At 39.9% G+C, this 21,388-nt stretch overlaps 1 protein-coding gene across 1 annotated transcript in view; it reads left to right on the forward strand.

The window, feature by feature from the left end:
• The window catches only part of TAFA1 (TAFA chemokine like family member 1), a 583,551-nt gene that overhangs the window by 348,066 nt on the left and 214,097 nt on the right, over positions 1-21,388 (forward strand). The gene's annotated exons all lie outside the window — the stretch shown is intronic.

Here is a 21,388-nt window from a genome sequence, read left to right on the forward strand (position 1 = left end):
ACATATAGAGACACACTATTTAATGCAAACATCTAGTTGTGTGTGTGTGTGTGTGAAGTAAATTTACATGCTTTCAAAAATACATTTTGACTGAACAATTTAAGTTTGCGCTCACACAAGTTCATTGAATCTCAGCACTGGATAGGATCCAGATGGTAGAGGAGCTAAAGCTGTTTTCCAAAACTATAGGTTATAAACACTTGTCCCAGCCACAGGGTCATTTATCTCCCAGGTTCGGACTTAGTTGTAGTATTCTGTGGAACCAGCTATCCAGACAGCAGGTAAGCCACTGGGGTCATTGTTCTCGGTACTGAATCTGCACTACACACAGCAGAACAGGGTGGGTGGCAGATAACAGATCTTTCTCTACATTGTGCACATCACAGCACCAGTTTTGTCACATGCTTTTTCAAAGACCAATTATAGCTTAATTCTCATACTTTAAACTACTTTCTGCTAAATATTTGCATTCCTTTTTTGATAAATTTCTTTATGTTGTGAGGAGAGGGAGGGAGAGGGAGATGTATACATTGACTGAGAGAGCTTCCAAATGCTGTCCACTCCCCAGTTGCCAACAATGGCCAGAACTGGGCTGGACCAAAGCAAGAATCCAGGTCTGTCACATGGGTGTTAGGAACCCAGTTTTTTGAGCCATCACCATTGTCTCCCAGGGTCTACATTAGCAGAAAGATGGAGTCAGGAACTAAGCATATTACTTTGGAAAGCCACTGAACTTCTTTGTGCTTCTGTTTGTTCATCTACAAAAGGCTACTAATAGTAGTCTAAATGGGAAAGTGTATAGAAAATATTGAATATGTAGCCCATCACATAGCAGTGTGCCTACTCAATAGTGCTGACTTCAGTTAAGATTTCTTATCCCACACTTCCTAATAACAAAGTGCATTTTATAATACAATGATGAAAATGACTAGTTGGACTCTTTATTTGTCCCTTATTACTCAAATGCTGGGAAATGTTTAGCTTCTATAAGAAAAATTTGCTTGATTTTGGAATTCAAACTAGAAGACAGAATTTGAGTGTATTTTCATCGAGTGTTCTGTGGCCAAACTAGAAAGGCCTTGTAGGTAAAATAATCTGCAAGTATGTGAGAATATCTGTCAAGCCTACAGTTCCTGTAGTATGATATTGGGATTTATAACATCTATATTCAGCAGTAATATTCAACTAAGCATATGAATAATATTGCATGACAATTTTCTCCAATCTGCTGTGTTTATGGCTTTTTCCAGGTCTTATTCATGGTTTCCATTAGAAATTTGCCCACACTTTGCCCTGAAACAATATTTGTATTATGTCTCGATTATGTGTTTGCTGCTTAGGCTTTTTGCGCATAAAAAAAAGATCATTTGAAAGGACTGGAGATTTGGATTGCACCCCGGACTCTTTCCTTGATTTAGCATGTTAGTTTCATCTGGAAAGTTTAAGCACTCATTAGAGAGCGGATTCCATAGACTGGAAAGACCTAATGAGGGGTGAACTCCATGTGAGAAGGTGAGCCTGAGGTCAGGGTTGGGAACATATAAAGATGCATAGGGAATGACTAATCCGTGCATGAGACTCAAAATTGCCCTTGTCATGGCATTAGTCTCTGGTATGATTATTTTAACCTGCTTAAATGTCCCACATAATCACATATGTTGAAGTAAAAGCACTCATCTTTAGTATTGTCAGGTGCTGAATCAATATATGTAATCATTCCTCCAAAGTAGCAAGTATGGTAATAAATCAGATTATATGAATAGAAGTGCCACTTCCTAATTTGAAAATCAGCCTCAAGATAATGACATAGTCAGGTGCTAGAACCCTGTGATTTACAAACCATCAATATTGGATGAATTAAGAGGCCGCAGCAAGGCTTCGTGCTTAAGGTAATTGTCTCACACACACTGCTTGATTTCCAAAATTCTACTTTATCTGTTGCATTCTTCTTCATTAGAATTCCATCACCCCTACAGTGGCCATACTCTAAGTTATTTCTCTGTTATTTTTAGCTTCTTATCATATCTGATATGACTATTTTGTTCATTTTTTCCTTTTAGTATTTTAAATATACATTTACCTGTGGTATAGTGTGATGAGTCAACACATGTATTCAATGTTTGAAGGTCAATTCAAGTTAGTTAATACTACAATCTCTTTGAAATGTCACACTGTACCCCAGAGATAATATGCAATTATTGTTAAGTTAAAAATTTTACATTTATAAAATATATTTAGTGAAATATTTTAATTTATTTTATAGTAAGTTACAAATACTTTTTTCTATTTTTATTGTTTCCCTCTTTTCTTCTCTAACTTTCTCAGTGCATTTGCTATCCTTTGACAGCCTGTCACATATGATGTTTAGTATAGAAAATAGATGCCTTCAAAACAATCTTAAGTTCTCCATTGCCACTTTATTCACAGAAAACAATACACTCCGTATTCAACAATGGGGGAGTTGTTTCCAGCAAATCCATGCCTGACAGTGGCATGGGACAGTTACCCTTCTCATCTAAAAATTCATCAAGGAGGTAATGCTCATTCATTTTTAGCATATGCATGCCAATAACACGAGGAACACAGAAGGCGGTACTGCAGAGTAGTAAGCAACACATCTCATTTCATACACAAAGATACACACACACACAAATAGAAGCACACACACAAACCTGAAGCTAACAGGCACTTGGAAAGCACTCATTGTATTTTAATAATATCCTAGTTTAATACTCTAGCCTATGTAGTTTTAATGAACTTTTTCCCAACTACTGCTCCGGTCCTTACCACCTTGCTTGCTCTTTACATTACTGCCAAATCAGTCTCTCTTGTCCCTACAATGTCTAGTTTATTCCTGCTCTAGAGCCCTTAACCTTGATCTGGAATTCCCTCATCACAGATCCTCATGTGGCTTATTCTTCCTCATCACTTAAATCCAAGCTTCAAAGACTTTCCAGTTTAAGGTTCCCTTTAACCCAGGCACTCAGAATCCCAGAGTCTTGTTTATTTCTTCATAGGGCTTATTGGTCTTTGTCCACTTGTCTTCTTATTCATTTTCACGTCTCTAACATAACGTGAAAGTGGAGAACTTGCCCTGTCAAGCCCATTGCTCGCTAGATCCTCAAGCCAGACCATACAGTCCATGCTCAAGGAAGTTTGTTGAGTATTTGTTGAATAATAGCAGCACTGATAGCAAAGACATCTATCTTGTGATTAGACAAGGCCATTATCCATTATGCACAAATGTGGGAAGAATCCCAGAATATTTAAAATGCAATACACAAAGGATCAGTTTACCTACTTAATCCTTTTTCATTGGCCTGGAAATGGAAATGGCTATTTGAAGTGAATATCCTCCTTGTTATTTGTTTTGTTTGCATTGGCGAACAAAAGTATAAAATAAGATGAACAAATGTATTAGTCCAAAAAATTAAACAGGAGGAATAGCTTTGGAGGAGGGTCGATGTAGACCCCAACTCACGTGATCAGGATCCAGTCTTTCTCTCCCTTTCATCCTCCGTCTTCTTGGAGTTCACATGACAGGTTGGTAGTCCTAGCAGCTCCAGACAACACACAGTTTCAAATCAGTGGGAAAGGATGAGTTGGCTTTTTCAGTGGTCATAGCTATTTTCAGCCCACATGGGATATTTGTGCAAATTAGAACAGATAACCCTTTCTTGAGGAAATTTTCCAAGAGAGTAAATGATTTATTTATGAATAATTGTTGAAACATACATAAAATACCCTACAAAGTCATACAAGTCACATTATTAAAAGTAATATTGCAGAATGTGTAAATTTTTAATCACAAAACTTAAAAATATTCAAATGCTTTGCTATATATTCAAGGTTATAAAATGATTGCATGTCTTCCTTTTGGGAAAACAAAACAGGGCAGTTTCAAAGCCTGTACTGCTACTAATGCTGTAGACTTCACTATTTTTACAGTAAAAGTGGAGATACTCAGAAATTTCTCTTTTAATTTTGAGATACCAAGATTATGACTAGTCACTAGTATCAATTAAGTTATATACAGTCTAAAAATTTTGAGTAAAATGGTTTGGAAATTTTTGTTTTTAATTCTTACTATGAGCATACTTCATACAAAGTGCATTGTACATGTTAGAAAACTATGTATAAATTGAAAGTTTTTCCCATACTCATGTCCCCTCAGTACCACATTACCATGTTCCTTGGTAAATTCCAATTTGATAGTTTACTTCGTTGAAGTAGCTCATACTCACTGAAATTTGACAAAATTGACATTTTTGAGGTTGAATTAATGACTCAAAATATTAATGGATTCTAACTGACTTCATTCATTTGACAGGCAGAGAGAGAAAGAAAGAGATCTTCCATCTGTTGGTTCACACACCAAATGCTTGTAATATCTAGGGTGGTATTAGGCCACAGCCAGGAGCCTGGAACTCAACCTGGTCTCCTACATGGTGGGGCAGGGACCCAAGTACTCAAGCTTTCACTGTTGCTTCCTAGGGTATACTTAGCAGGAAGCTGGGATCAGAAGCAGAGCCAGAGCTTGGACATAGGAATTTCAATATGGAATCTTTCCCAGGGGGCATCTCTGCTACTCCAGATACTTTTCTACTCAATGCAGATTTTGCAATTTAAAATTTAATTATGGGGACAGGCATTATGACTAGAAGTTTAGATATTTTGTGGGATGTCAATATTCTGTATCAAAGTACTTGGCTTGAGTCCTGGCTCTGCTGCTGACTCCAGCTTCCTGTTAAGGTACACCATAGGAGGCAGCAGTGATGGATGAAGTTACTGGGTTCCTGCTTGGCATGTAGGTAGCAGGGTTGAGTTCCTGGCTTCCTGCTTAAAATACGAATGTCAAATTTTCTATGTGGGAGAAGTCCATGTTAGTGCTCAAAGATTTTGAAGTTTACTTATCTTCAATTGTAGTATTTTAAAAGATGCTTCATTTTTCTCCCTAGAATTTATTCCTTTTAGTACTTTATGCACTTTCCATATACTAAATTTTGTTTTCATGTTTCTTAGAATAGTAATAATACTTGAAACATCAAAGCAGTATCATAAGTACCAAGCAAATACATTTCATAGAAATGCTTTTGTAAGGGTAGTATTGTCTTGCATCATAGAATCTATGTACTTCTTAAACTCCTTGCTTAGAACCACATGTTATTTTTTATGATCCTAGTGTTTACAGTCTCTTGATTCTTAAACTTGTCTATTCTTCTTATGTCAGGACATAAACATCTACATCAACGTTGTTAGAATAACAGCTTTTACTTTCATCTCTAGAAAACTGACCTATTCTGATTTTTAGAACAAGACATCTTACCACCATCTGTCTAAAAAATGTTTTAACTAAGTATGTAAACTGCTTCTGTTGACAGTTATGATCAAATATGGAGAAAAAGTAAAAATAATGAAGCTATTTTAATATGAATGGCACTGCATCTGATATAATGCCCTTCTGCAATGGCCAAATAGGAGAATTGCTCAAGGGGACTGGAAAGTTTGTGTAAAGTTAAAGACAAATCTATTTTGGTATAAAAAAAATGGAAAACCATGCAAAGAGAAGTCTTCAAAAAGTTTTTGGAGAATAAACATGGTGAAAAAACTGCATAGATTGCAAAAAAAATTTTTGCACCAAAACAAACATCTTTTTGTTCCATTTTGTTCCACAGATTTTAAGAAGTTCATCCTTCTACAACTCACTTCACAAAAGTGCAAAAAAAAAAAAAAATCCCTTACCACTACTCAGTTGGCACTGCCCAGGCTGACTTGGGTCATTTGCTTAAATCGATCATGGACAAGTATCATGGGCCTTGCTGTTACTCTCAGGTTCTGAGATTAAAGTCAGTTTTTCCTCTGAAGCCCATGGGATGGGAGAAGGGGAATGGTTTTAAGAAGGTGGTATGACTCTTAACCTGCAGAAATTACAAATAAACCTTAATAGTTGATTACAAAATCAGTAGAACTATACAGAATAATTTTTCTGTTTCAAGTTTAAGCAAAATCACTGTATCTACCTCATTATTCCATCTGAAGCTAATGTTTGAGTGTCCCTTTATAGGATTGAAATGACCCTCGTTGTTCTTGTTAGTTAGCATAGGCTTTAGAATTTAGTTGTCTGATGTTTATTATTTCCCTTTGGTAGCCCATGAAAGCTCTTTTGGATGAAACTATTCTCTATATTGAACACCTGGTCCAATTAGATAGCATAGTTGACATGCAAGTGAGAAGGCAAATGCACATTGCTTTATAAAATTCGAATAGGAACACCTGTTTCTGTCCATGGAGGACTTTATCACATGTTCAGAGTTGAGCTTCAGTTGTCTACTTACCCATAAAGGATATTGAAATCTGTGTTTGTACATCAGAGTTACAACAAAGTCATGCCACCAACACATAAGTATTCCTGTCACTTGCACTACACTCTGATTCTCCTGCTATTAATGTTTCATACTTTGTTGTCAATCATATTCCATTAGATAAAAATAGTTGGCAAATTTTCCCTCGGATGGGACTTGTTTTTATAAGGAAAGGCATCACTGTAGCGCACACATAGATGTGTGCCTGCTCACATGCACACACAAGGTCTCTTCCATCCAGTGGTTTACTCCTGAAGTTCCTGTAACACCTAGAGCTGAGCCAGGCCTAAGGTAGGATCCTAGAATTCCATCCAGGTCTCCCATGTGCAGAATGTGAGTCATTACCCACTGCCTCCATGATGCATCAGTAGGAAGCTGGATGGAAAGCGGAGTAACTTGGACTGCGAATCCGCATTCACCTATAGAATACAGGCATCCCTAGCAATGGGCTTAACTCCTGCACCACAGTGCCCACCCTGCCCAGTGTTTTGTAAGGGAAGGTTCACTTTGGTTTTCATGGAGGGGAGAATATTGACCCACATGTTCTTCATCCATTCCAGTAGTTGATTAGGTTTTTCGACTTCTCACTGGAAAGTGATGGAATGGGAGAGCTGTAGCATTACCAAATTTCATAAGAAATTCATCAGACTGCTTACATAATTACCAGATAGTGAGCATGCGTTTGATTCTGTAAAGTTCAGTTGGTGGTGTGGAGACCCCTTGAGTTGAAAAGGCACAAATGAGCCCTCCTCCTTCCACAAGGTGGTGCATGGAAGTGTTAAGGGGTTTCCTGGGACAGAGAAATTCATTTGGAATTGAGTTAAAGATGCATTCCTATGACTTTAAAGCCCAGTCATTTTTCCTAAAGGAGCATTAGTCAATTTGCTTTATTCCTCTTAGGTCATCTGTGCACAGCTCTAAAAATCAAAAATTTCTGTCCACTTTCTTAAACGGTTCTTTCTGCAGACTTTCAACTCTCCTAGACTCTGACAAATCAAATCATTTTAATGAACCACAGCAAAGAGCTTGTGTTGAAACAGCTGGAAGCACAATATGCAAATCATGTTTACTGGTAGCTTGGGCTCCAGAGAAATCATCTTTCTATGACTGCTTTATTATTTACAGTAGTTTTGAAATTTAATTTTTGTCAACCCTGACAGACGCCATCCGTGTTAATACTTGGGCTGCTATATATGTGGAAAAGCCTAAACATGTGTGGAATTTTGTGCTTGGGAGCTGATAATGTGGTTAACAAATGAGTTTAACAATATCCAGTCATTTCTGAACAGTCAAAGAAATTCACCTGAGGTCTGAGGAAACAGCGGAGAAGGTGGTCCGAGGAATATGAATGAAGAAGGGAGGAGGCAGTGGCTCTGGAGAGCACTGTGCATAATGAAAGCATGACAGAGGATGATTAATTATATTTCAGAGCCAGATAATTCCCAGAGAATTTGTGTGTATGATAAAAAGTTTCTAACCTTTCCAGTTGTAATTAAATGAGGGATTCACTAATCTAGGCTGAGTAAAGACTATTTTGCTCCATCACTGGAGGAAAGTACATGTTGAAATGGTTCTTTCTGAAAATATGCCCTTGACTGTCTGAGGTGTAAAGTTGACCACAGTAGGCGATTACCAGGGAGTGGGAAGGCTGCTCACCTCACTAGAGAGAACTCCTTCCTTTTGAAATGATCCAAAGTGTTAAATGAAATTATGATAGCTTGGAAAATTCACCTGCCCCCAAATATTTCAGGATGCACCTTAAAGTGGAAAAGAAACATTAATTTTTTTTATAAGATTTATTTATTTATTGGAAAGTCAGAGTTACGCAGAGAAGGAGAGGGAGAGGGAGAGGGAGAGCAAGACCCTCCATCCACCAGTTCACTCTCCAATTATCTGCAGCATCCGGAGCTGAGCTGATCTGAAGCCAGGAGCCAGAAACCTCCTCCGAGTCTCCCACGAGGGGTACAGGGGCCCAAGGACCCAGGGCCATCCTCTAGTACCTTTCCAGGCCATAACAGAGAGCTAGATCAGAAGAGAAGCAGCAGGGACTAGAACCAGCATCCATATGGGATGCCAGCATTGCAGGTGGCAACTTCACTGCCACTCCACAGCACTGGCCCCAGAAAGAATTCTTAACCAACACTGTTTCATGTTGCTTTACATTTAAATCTTCCACTGAATGCGTGTATAAAAATGTTTGGGTTTTTCATGATGTTCAACCTTTTCTCTTTCTCCTTTTTTCTTGGCATTTCCTTTCAGGCAAGTAAACTAGTGTCTGGAGAACATAAGGAAAACCTTCCAGTTTTGATGAGGTGGTTTAGCTGCTTACGGACTCCATGTGATTCTCTTTCTTTCCACCACATATCCATTGGCCTCTCTGTCTGTATGTGTCTGATGCTGTGCTAGGGAGATTCAGCACCTACTATAATGTCTAGCACTTGGCAGGTCTTGAGAAACATTTACAGAACAATTCAATATTTGAATTTGATGGTTTTGGTCACTTCTTGGTATCTTCTTCTAAGATATGAAGAAAAGGTAGAGAAGGCAAAGATACAATAAATGAAGGTTTTAGAAGTGCTTTGATTACTGAAATAATAGCCTGAAACCTCCATTATTTCCAGCTACATTTTGTTCATTCCAGTGTGATGGTAGCATCTGAGTGACCTAGAATAAATATACTAAAATAGTTAATATGAGATAAGAAGAAATTAAAGGTGAACTATATACATATTAGTTGGAGAACCAACAACTGGGGAATGAATTGTAAAAAGGAATGACTACAAGGAGAACAGAGTATTTTTCAAGGATTTGTTTATTTGCTTATGTACTTAGTTGAAATGCAAACAGAGAGATCTGTCCTCTGGTTCGCTCCCCCAAATGCCCACAACAACCAGGGTTGGGCAAGACCAAAGCCAGGAGCCAGGAGCACCACTTAGCTCTCTCCTGGGAGGGTGGGAGTAACTCCAAACCCTGAGCTGTCATCCACTGCTTTCCAGACCTATAAATGGGAAGCTGGAGGAGCAGCAGAGAGCCGGGACCCAAGCCAGTAATATGAGAGGGGATTTGTGTGTCACAAGCAGCAGCTTAGCCCACTACAATACAGTGCCTATCCAAAGTTGACTACAAGACAAATAATTTGAATGCCTTGTAAAATATGGTTTTAGCAACATATTAATGGATGTGTGTGTTTGTGTATATCCTGTACTTCAGGCTGCATTGCTAGAGATCTTATGGAGAATCAGCTCCTCAAAGAAATGTTATCGTGTTCTATTAATGAGAATGGACTAGGCTATCTGCACTAACAAACTCTAGCCTCAGTCGCTTAACACAACCCGGGTCTGTTATCTCTCCTGTACAACTTGGGAGCTGTAGCTTTGCTCTGGGTTGTCTCCCCTCCCAGATTGCAGGCTAAACTGCAAATATTTAGAATAATGCTGTTCACTGCTGCAGGAAGAAAGGGGACCTCGTTGACTGTGTGCTTGCTCTTGAAGCCCTAACCTGTAAGTGACACACCTAAGGTAGTAATTCAAACTAGTCATTTTTGCCAACGTGTAGAGAATGTGTTTTTCAGGGGTCTTGACAGATTCTCAGGGGTGGAAAGCAGGGTGGTAGTAAAGAAATCATTGAACATTCCACAAGGGCTGAAATGCACCTTGTTGCACCCATTGTAGGGTGCCCTGTATTTAGCACAGAGCCTGTAATGTGTCAGATACTTGGTAACTGTTGACTGTAGGGATCAGCTATATTATTCATGAGACCCAGTGGAAAATGAAAATGGGGGGCCATTTCTTCAAAAAATATAAGAGGGAAAATATTGTTAGACTTATCAAAATAGAGAAATCCAGTTTTTGTGGTTTCTTTCTGGATCTGTCATGGTATTTATTTGCTACTTAATGTTGTACTTGTTTAGTTATAAGGGATACTTACTGGTTAGTATAGACCTAAACATGTGACTGAGAACAAGTAAATGCCCCTTTCTCCTTCTTTTTTTTTAAAGATTTATTTATTTATTTGAAAGTCAGAGTTACACAGAGAGAGGAGAGGCAGAGAGAGAGAGGTCTTCCATCCACTGGTTCACTCCCCAGATGGCCACAACAGCAGAGCTGAGCCGATCCAAAGCCAGGGGCCAGGAGCTTCTTCCGGGTCTCCCATGTGGGTGCAGGGGCCCAAGGATTTGGGCCATATTCTACTGCTTTCACAGGCCATAACAGAGAGCTACATAGGAAGTGGAGCAGCCGGGATAGAACCAGCGCCCATAGGGGATGCCAGCACTGCAGGCGGCAGCTTTATCTGCTACAGCACAGCGCCGGCCCCAAGTAAATGCCCCTTTCAACAGGCCTCTAGCTAAAGAAACTGCAATATATACTTAGTACCAGAATCAGAAGTAACCAAATCACCTGTCACACTCAACTGTGACACTGCTAGGGCAGGACAGGAATGATCCTGGCTATGTCCCATCCCAAATCAGTGTGGGTATATATTCCATTCCAGAACTTTCCATACTCAAGTCCGAAGAGGACAGCAATAGTCACTGAGCAGGTATGGGGTGACACCAGGGAGTGGGCTGGGCTGCTGGGTGAGGGGGAGATGGAAGGGGTCCAGGGTGCTACATGTAGGGAAACAAGCGGCCAAAATTAGCCCAGGGAGACTGCATTCAAGGTATCACTGAGTGTGGGTAGCTCCTTCACAAACTTCAAAATACGGGGCACAGGACTACTTAGGAGCCAAGGATTCAAGCCTCTGGCACATGCTCCATTGTCCCATCAGACTTTGCTTTTTTTTTTTTTTTTTTTTTTGACAGGCAGAGTGGACAGTGAGAGAGACAGAGACAGAGAGAAAGGTCTTCCTTTTCCGTTGATTCACCCTCCAGTGGCTGCTGCGGTCCGTGCGCTGCAGCTGGCGCACCACACTGATCCTAAGCCAGCAGCCAGGTGCTTTTCCTGGTCTCCCATGCGGGTGCAGGGCTCAAGCACTTGGGCTATCTTCCACTGCCTTCCCGGGCCATAGCAAAGAGCTGGACTGGAAGAGGAGCAACCAGGACAGAACCGGCGCCCCGACCGGTACTAGAACCCCGTGTGCTGGCGCCGCAGGCGGAGGATTAGCCTATTGAGCCACGGTGCCAGCCTTAGACTTTGCTTTTAATACAGAAGTTAAGACAAGAATCTCAAGAATGTCAACACGATGACTACAGAGCATTGACCAGTAACACTGGGCTCCTTGGCAGCCGCCCTAGTCACATGCCCATGAGGCCACATCTGCTAAGGATGTAGTCAAACAGAATTGTTCTAGTCTTATTACTGTTCATGTTGCCAACCAAGAAATTGGGAAGATAGAAATTTACATGCAAATACCTTAATTAGTATGACACTCTTTGGAGATGAGACCTCCAATTCCAAGGCAGATTGGGCCCCTCTATGGTAGCACCACATGTTTCTCTCTCTCCTGGCTTTCCAAGGTATGCTCTTTGATGCCTGAGTCTCCTGGGAAGCATTTGAATAGCTTTGGGTCCTTGTATATACTCCTTGAAACAACCTAAATTTAAAAGAGGACAGTGTATTGGGCATTTGCTCATAAAATCATAGACTGTTGAAATAGAAGAGGTTTTTTAAAATAATTTTAAACATTATTTTGCTTGTATGTTTTTAGTGGGGTACAGTGTGATGATTTATGGCAAGTATTTAGTAGGTGATCAAATCAGGTAGTTAGTAGTTCTGTCTCCTAAAACATATTATAAATGATAAATATAATATGTAAATTTACCATATTTATATGGTAAATAAATAGAAGGTGTTCAGAGGCTCCAACCACAGATGATAGTGAAGAGAGGGGAAACCTTTGATTGCTTTGATTTTATAGGGACACATTGCATCCATTTGTTGAAATGTCTGGCTGTAGTCTATAGACACATGCAACTGTTGAGCTTTAATAAAAATGTTATGGGGTGGTATTGCTGTCAATTCGTTCCAAGAGGAGGAGCGTGGTGGGGGCAAGAGGCGCAGAGTCATCACACAGACCCAGGGAGACTGGTGAAAGCGGGCCAGAGGCGAGCAGACTGCAGACTCGTTTATTTCAGTTGGTACAGCAGCTTAAATTGCCAGAATAGCCAATCAGGTCAAGGGGCAGTTTATGCCCTAACCAATCACAGCCTGTTGCCAGGCAGTATCTGAAGCCATCCAATCACAGCCTGTTGCCAGGCAGGCTCTGTTGCCAGGTGGGTTTCGAAGCCATTCCTGAGCAACTGATGCTCGCTTGCCAGCGGCCATCTTGGCATGGCCTTCTCATTCCACCACAGGGCGGACAGTTGGCATGGCAGTTAAGTCACCTCATAGGATGGCCACATTCCATATTGGAGTGCCTCGTTTGAGTCCTAAGCACATCACTTCTGTTCCAGATATCTTCTGATGCACACTATGGCAGGCAGCAGATGATGGTTTAAGTACTTGGGTCTCAGAGACGCAAAGGTAGCCCTGGGCTCCTTGCTGCAACCTATCCTAGCCCTGACTGTTGAACACATAATGGGAGTGAATCAGTGGATGGAATATCTATCTCTCTCTTTGAAAAAAAAAAATGAGAAGTTTTTAAAAATTTATGTATGAGAGGTCTGTAAAGTCATCAAGTTGGCTGTCTTACCTTACTGTTGAAGAACTGAAATGCGTAGAAACAAGGGACACATCTGAGGTCACACCACACTGTATTGATACATTCTTGACTATGGTCTAGCTCTCATGATTGTCCATCTAATGTAATGTTGATTAATTTCTTACTAGATTTTTTTCTTCCTTTTTGAGTGTTCGTTTTCTATTTGTCTCCAATTCCAATAGGAGTCACAGGACAGGATAAATATCTTTCTTAAACACTTTGAGAAACATGTTTTATATATTCCTTGTTATTGCTTAAAAATGTTAAAGATGACTTGCAACAAGTAGGCTTATTTACCTGAAAGTTAATTAAATTGAAACCTTTGAATGATATCCTATTTAATAAAGATCCACTGTTTAATGAACTTACAGATAAAAGAAATGAATGCCAATATTTAAATTCGTACCTAGAAACAGAGTTCATGACACTGATAAATATCCACTTTCTAAACGAATAACCCTTCTGCTGGTATTCAGAAGACAGAATTTTGTTGGCAGACTTTTCTTTGTCCTCTTCCTCTTCCTTTTCCTCCTGTAGGATCCCCAGTGAACATATCCCTTTCACAATAGTAGTTGAGGTATCCTGAGTCCTATCAGGCATATTGAAATGAAAATATGGTTCACTTTAAGCTCATGGAAGAGCTAGTTATTAAAATATCTAAACCCACAAAGAGACTTAATTCTTAGTTATTATTTCTACCCTAGTAAAATTCAGTGCATGTGATTTTTAAAGATATAGGTTGAACTAACTCAACAACATTGATGGAAGTCACAATCAACAATAGCATAAGTGAGGTAACTATTACTCTCAGTGTAGTAATTTTTAGCCAGAGATTATTTTAACCCCTTCCTCCTCTAGCTTCCAACCCAACGGACCTTAGACCATATCCAGAGATACAGTTGTCAAGGCCAAGGTGCTGGGGTGATGGTGGTATAACTGACATCTCATCAGCAGATGCCAGGATACATTGTATATGACAAAGAACATTCCCCATTCCCAACAAATAATTACCTGGCCCCAAATCTCAGCAGGATAACCTTAAGAAACACTGCCCTAGGGGCTCCTTTCAAATTCTTGCCTGATGGACTTGCAGCTCATGAAGCTGGTATCTGCCATTGTTACTATTAAGGATTTTTGACTACACTAAATTCATTCTGTGCTTTGTCCTTTAGGTAGAAAGTGTGTTTTTACGTTCCTATCCCCAAATGAATTCATCATCATAAAAATAGGGTGAGAAGTATCTTTTGTTCTTTAAAGTTCAAAAGAGATGTTTCCATATTAGAAGGATTAAATCCTTCATTCCAGTTTAGTATTCCAAAGATGGAAGAAAGTAGCTAAGCCACAGTTTGGATCTAATTTACCCTACTTAGCTATTTAAAGTCTTCATTATCATAAAAATAATTGGTTATTTTCATAATAACACTGGAATCGTTATTAGCTTTGATAAAGCGAGTAATGAGAATACAACTAGAACAGCATTTCTTCAAAAATGATAATTTTATCTGACTATTTCATTTGCTATTTGAATGCATATGTTATATATTAATATGTTTATATATATATATATATATTCATTCAAATATATGTAACAGACCTGAGAAAATCCCTAAGTGCTTTTGATTTAACCATACATTTTTCTGTTGGTGTACGGGTGGAGTATAATCATTTAGCCCTTTCTTTTCCCCCACCAAAATCCAAGTCGCTTAAGAGATGGTGTAAGTCACACAAATGCAAATTAAAATAGTATTTTAGCTTTCTTTTGATAAAGGCAACTTGAGAAGTAGCTGGGGTACATGGCCACAACCTGCTGTCTGTGTGTCTGCTTTTACTGTTGACTCCGAAACTCAAGCCACCCTCTTCCCCTCTCCTTCGGACTCCAGGCCAGAGATGACTCCCTACCACTGCTAACTCTGATCTCCTTTTTGATGACAGAGCTCTCTCTTGCCTCTGTATGCAGTTTTCTGATAAAAGCCATGTTCTAAAGACTCTTCTTATGTTTACCTAGAACAGTAAATCATGCCACAGGGCAGGAGCTCAAGCAGAGAAAGCGTGCAGCCTGAAAATGTTTTTCCTTGGAAAGAGCCAAAGGAAATGTTCCAGCTCATTTCCTTCTTCCAGGGTCTCCAGTTAAATTAAAGTCCTCTTCCCAGGGGATAAAAAGAGAAGGTACCCAGGAGGAACTGGGAAACATCTAGGCCTGATTTATTCTCCTACTGAATATAGTAGGCATTCTCTCTCTCTCTCTCTCTCTCTCTCTCTCTCTCTCTCTCTCTCTCAAAAAGATTTATTTACTTATTTGAAAGGGGAGGGGAGGAGAGGCCAATGGAGAGAGGTGTTTCAACTGCTGTTTCACTCCCCAAATGACCACAATAGCTGAAGTCAAGAGCCAAGTCTCATCCAGGTATCCCAAGTGGGTAGCAGCAGGAGCTCAAGTACTTAGCATCAACCACTGCTTCCTAGGTGTGTTATCAGAGAGCTGTATCATAAGTGGAGTAGCCAGGACTTGAATTAGTGCTCAGGTATTGGATGCAAGTATCCCTAGCTGCAAATTAACCCACTGCCCCACAAGCCCACCCCACAGAGTACAAGTTTCAATGTTTGTCCTACAGTGCAGGCAACACGAACTATAGTTCTCACAATGAGTAACAAATCTCTGATGGGCCTCTTGCTAGCTATGTTTTATAGGCAAGTCAATCAAGTAATCTCTCCTTCTATCTCCTTTTTTAAAAATATTTATTTATTTGTTTGAAAGTCAGAGTTACAGAGAGGCAGAGGCAGATAGAAAGAAAGAGAAAGAGAGGTCTTCCATCCACTGGTTCACTCCCCAGATGCCCACAAAGGCCAGAGCTGTGTCAATCTGAAGCCAGGAGCCAGGAGCTTCTTCTGGGTCTCCCACGAGGGTGCAGGAGCCCAAGGACTTGGGTCATTTCCTAATCCTTTCCCAGGCCATAGCAGAGAGCTGGATGGGAACTGGAGCAGCCGGGACTCAAACCAGTGCCCATATAGGATGCTGGCACTGTACACGGTAGCCTTACTGGCTATACCACAGTGCCGGCCCCTTGTGTCTCTTTTTCTATCAATAAGGGATAAATATGGGTTATTTCAGAGGACTGACATGAGGTATATATTCTCTAGATGCAGTTAGAGCATTGCTTAGCACATGAGAAACCCTCTGTAACATCTCCCATTGTTATTATCCATCGTGGTCATGCCCATTAAATGAGATAATAAAAACCCCTCCTTCATGGGTTCATTGTAAGATTGAACACACATGCCCCAAATACATCATACATGCTCATTAAATTAGCCTCTGATCATTTCCCCCTCCATTGGGGTGTCTTTTATCAATATTTCCCTTGAGGACAGAGATAAGGGAAGCAGGGGAATGAAAATAACCAGGTAGATAAAAAATCTTAAATATACAAGAAACAGATATTCAAGACTTTATATAGTACTGGTCTAAGAATCATCAGGCATGAAGGGCATAAAATTTGTAAAAAGACTGAAATAAAAATTTCTAGGGCTATACAGAAAATGTCATGTCCTCTACATATTTGGCTATCTGGGAGCCATTATTGCTCTCCTGTCCTTTTTTCCTTACCTAGTCTCTCCTCTCCCTGCATTTTCCCATCCCCAACATCTTCTTGCACCCTGGTTTAAATTTTTACTGTGTCTGTCACTCACTGAAGTCTCCATCTGAATTTGAAAGACACGAAAACCACAGGAGGATGGTTGTCTACCATTTTAAAGAAACCATCAACCGCATTCTCCAAGGCTTCCTAAGAGGCCTTAAGTGTAAATCATCATTTTCTCTCTCTCCTGTTAACATTGTTCATGAAAGATGTATTTCCTGCTTAAAACACATTGCCATCAGTTCAGCTAGATCCAATCCTAAAGACAAAGAGGCCTGGTCCCTCAGCTATGTGTATACTAGGATTGCTCTGGAACCTCGTAGGTCCCTTTATAAATACAAAAGCATTTTGCATCTTTAAATTTTATACAAAACTCTGTCTAACTGCAGGGGAGACTAATTTCTCATTTCATGGGCCTTGGGCCATAATCTAAAATTACTTACACAAGTACAAATTTTCTACAATCTTGTATTATAGATATTTTCACGGAAAGTACACATATTTTGCTTCAGAGTCCATTATAATTACTTTAATAGAGAATAGTATTTTAGCACAGTAATTACATTATTTAAAGCTCAATCTTAGAGTAAAATTAATACTTCAGTAGGATTTTCTGGTCTTGTATTTATGGCTTCTTGCTCCTTTCCAAACCATCATATAGCCTTAGGAAGACATATGCTTCAATCAAGAAATACAGAGTTCTTTAAGTTAATTCTCATCATCCTAATATTTCAGTGTAGTTCTCTATGCTTGTTAGAGTCCCAGGTTTGGAAAAGCCACCTGTCTTGCCCACCAAGTTCATGTAAGGACAAAGTTTGGACTGGAGTTAAGAGTCTGTCTTTAGGGGCTGACACTGTGGCTCAGTAGGTTAATCTTCCACCTGCAGTGCCGGCATCCCACATGGGCACTGGTTCTAGTCCTGGCTGCTCCTCTTCATATCCAGCTCTCTGCTGTGGTCTGGGAAATCTGTGGAAGATGGCCCAAGTGTTTGGGCCCCTGCAATCATTTGGGAGACCAGAGGAAGCTCCTGGCTCCTGGCTCCTGGCTCTTGGCTTCTGATCAGCCCAGCTCCAACTGTTGCGGCCATTTGGGGAGTGAACCACCAGATGGAAGATCTAGAAATAAAAAGAGTCTGTCTCTAAGTACAAGTTCCCTCTTAATAGAATATACAGCCTTGCACCTCCAGAAATATCTGGACTCTGGCTGTGGCCTAAGGTCATAATCACACATGTAGGAAGAGTTAGTTATCATTGTGTGTCTTCAGAGATATTCTGAAAAGTATTTCCTTAAAGTCCTAGTGTGACTTTGCCAAGTATGAGTAACTTTCAGCTTAAACATTGGCTTCAATCCATCCAGGGCTGGCTGCCCTAGATCCAGGTGAACAAAACCTGTTCCAGGGAGAAACACTATCTCCTCCAGATGAAATGAATCAGGATTTATGCAGCCACCTGTACAGTACATTAGCTGCCACCTGCAGACCTACCCAGCTGTGTAAAATTCACTGAAATGAATAGATTCAAGTAGCCAGAACTAGGAAACAGGCTGGAGAGTCAGAAAGCAGAAGCCAACACAAATGCACAGAGAAACTGAGGGGCAGCTAGAAACAAAACCCAACAAAATAAAACAGATTTTTACAGGAAAAAGAAAACGTGAGCATGAGGTTATCTACAGGTCAGAAATTGATAGTTTTCTGGCCAAATGTATTCAATCAACTGTCCTTTGTATGTGTAACTAGGTGATTTTGGCGAACACTTGATGGTTTTTCAATGTTGAGGTGTACAGCACTGTCTTAAACTGAAATGGAAGAAGAACAGCCAAAGATCTCATAGTGAAGGGAAACCAAATGATACAAATATTTGTTTATTGCTTTAACTGAAGAGATTTGATGGAATTCATTTTCTGAAAAATAATTCTCACAAGCAGTGAGCCATAAAGCAGTGTCTGCTAACTGCTAGCACTTGGTGGATGTGCTATGAAGCAGTTCAGACCTTGGCTTTGGAGCCCTCCACCTGCACATACTCCTATGCTGCATTCTGGCTGGGATGGGCAAGCCAGGTTGTCATTAGCAGACATTGCTTTCTAGGCCTTTTTGGTAAAATGCCTACAGAGATAGCACAGGAAGGGCAACTATGTCTCGCAGACTCTAAGCATTGTTGCAATAAACCTCAGTAAACATGACCTCTCAATAAACATCAGCATCTCAGTAAACATCATCTTTCCTGCCTTATTTTGTATTTTGCTCAAAGAGCCTTCCCTATCCCCAAAATTGTTTATAATCCCATTCAAAAAGATTGTGGAAAACAGAATTAAAAATAAGTGTATTTGTTGCAAAAAAATTTTTTTTGAGATAATCTGCATGGTTTTTTTCACAACCCAGATTTTCCATGAACTTTTTAAAGACGCCATAATAAATTTTGGACTTCCCAAAGCCCGTGTCTCTTCCTGCTAGTGCTGATCTTTGGCAAAGGTTTTGCTGCACCAAAATGAAGAAAAGCAACAACATAGAGGATTTTCTATGAAGCCAAGTTAATAATACTGATGATAGTTTTGTTGAGTTTGTTTGTTTTTGAGATGATTATGTTTTGCTTATTACTGTACTTTCTTTTAGGAATGAATGGTGGTCATAGATAGCAAATGGGAATTTTTAAAACTGCATATGATTAAAAAACTGAAAAATTCTAAATCCATAGAGCCAAGGAGCATCAGAGCACACGGGGCACATGCTTGTCGATTATAGTTGGGTGTCTCAGCTTGTCACAGAGGCAGAGCACACCTCGGAGAAGGTAGGAAACAATGGAGAGAAGGTGAGGGAAGGCTTCTCATGGGACTTTCCCTATGAGGTAATTTGGGGGAGGTTTCATGGTTTTTCTCTTGATTATGTGCTATGCGAAAATAGGAGAAATTCTGATTGTTCATCCTAATAACTTGTAGAAATAGAGGGAGAAACAAATTACGGCCAAGTCAGTCATTATCGAAGAAATGACAGTCACTTACTAAAGAATTGGAGGTTTGTCCTTTGGTGTTCCTTGTTAATGTCCCTGCTCAGATGTGTTCAGTGGATGGTCCCTTTGTCACAGTCACAGAGTAGCCTTGAACTGTGTTGGTTGGTGTTCCATTAAATTGTTTATTTCATGCAGAAATCATGGCTTAAGTGTTAGAGTCAGCCCTGTACTCCTTCTGTCTCTGTCTCTCTCTTTCTGTCTCTCTCTATTTCCTAACTGAACTACTCATGACATCCAAAAGTTGGGGAATCATTGTGATATAGGATAAAGGGGACTTGTTTAGAGTCTGTGGGTGGATATGTGACCCTAGAGAAAACAGTCACTCCATGGCACCAGCGATCAGTCATCAGTTGTGGGAGGAATATGGAGTTCATCAGATAATCTTGCCTGAAAGTGCTGAGAGCCCTGAGATTAGTGGCATGGATTAAGAGTCACATAATCAGTGTTTGATTCTAGCCACTTCCCCCACCCCATCTCCCTGCCCTCCAAGTACTAACCCCTTTCTCATTTTAAACTAAGGATGATAATGGGAGCTACTTCTTGGAATTGTGATGATTCAATTACCCAATATATGGGAAGATTTTAGAAGACTGCCTGGCACCAGATAACTGCTTACTTAGTATTTCCATATCATAGTATGATAGTGAATATGGTGATTTCTCTTCTCTCAGTATTAACTGTGCACCTATTATATTCCAAGTTCTGGCTGGATTAATGGGAAAATTAATTAACCTCTCTTCACCGAGTTCTTATTTTTCTTAAAATCACGATGTACTTGTGAGCAATTTAGAGAATTACCCAGGAGGAACCTGCCATGATAGCAGTGTACTCCGAGATAAACCATGATTTTGTTAATCCTATTAACTGGTGTGTGTTCAATTCTTCATCAGTTTATTCAATTGTCATAACTCCCTGATGTTTCCAGGGGCTTGGCTCTTCTTAGGCCTCTGTTTTGAGTGAGAAAACTAGGAATAGAGAGAGGCCAAATAATCTATCCAATGACACATACCTTGCTTGTATTTTAAGTAGAGACTTGAACCCTGGTCCCAAATTCTCAGTTGCTCTTTCTTGATTAAGGATATGTTAGATAAGGGCTCATTACAGAGCAGCAACTACAAATACTTTTTGGTTTTTAACCATTTGAGGAAGTTATTTGAAATAATAGAACAACTTAGAATGTCTGAGAATCCAAGCAAATGGTAATTTCAAAGAAAATATAAAGACTTACTGGAATTCACCGTGTTCCTAAATCCTGAATGCTGTTTCCTCAGAGCTACTTACTTTCTTATTTTCATGTGGCAAACAAGGAATTGAAACTTTGAGACTGATAGAGAATTCTGGGTTTGCTTTTTATTGATGCTATCATTGAATAAAACCAGCTTTCGGAGGATCTCTATGTCATAGGTTTGCAACCCCTAAGTGTCTGCTTGTTTTAAATGAACTTTGTCTACCCCAGAATTCGGTTTATGCTATTGACACTTATATTTGGAGACTAAGCCTGGAAAGGGAGGAATTATAACAAAATAGGCAAATAAGTCCCCCCTGGGACTTGTTGGGTTTATTAATGACCAGTGTGCCACATCGGTATTTTCCATTCAGACCTCTGTATGTTCACATTAGCCTTGGACATGTGTTCCTGAGAGCTTGCTTGCAGTACACCCTTTGTGCTGTGCTGGATGGCCTTGCACATCCCATGCTGCTCTTGAACCCCAATGAATTACTAAAATTTACCTTGCCACTCCATATCAGAATA

The sequence above is a fragment of the Lepus europaeus genome, chromosome 9 (assembly GCF_033115175.1).
Source record: "Lepus europaeus isolate LE1 chromosome 9, mLepTim1.pri, whole genome shotgun sequence".
In the NCBI taxonomy this organism is placed as follows: domain Eukaryota; kingdom Metazoa; phylum Chordata; class Mammalia; order Lagomorpha; family Leporidae; genus Lepus; species Lepus europaeus.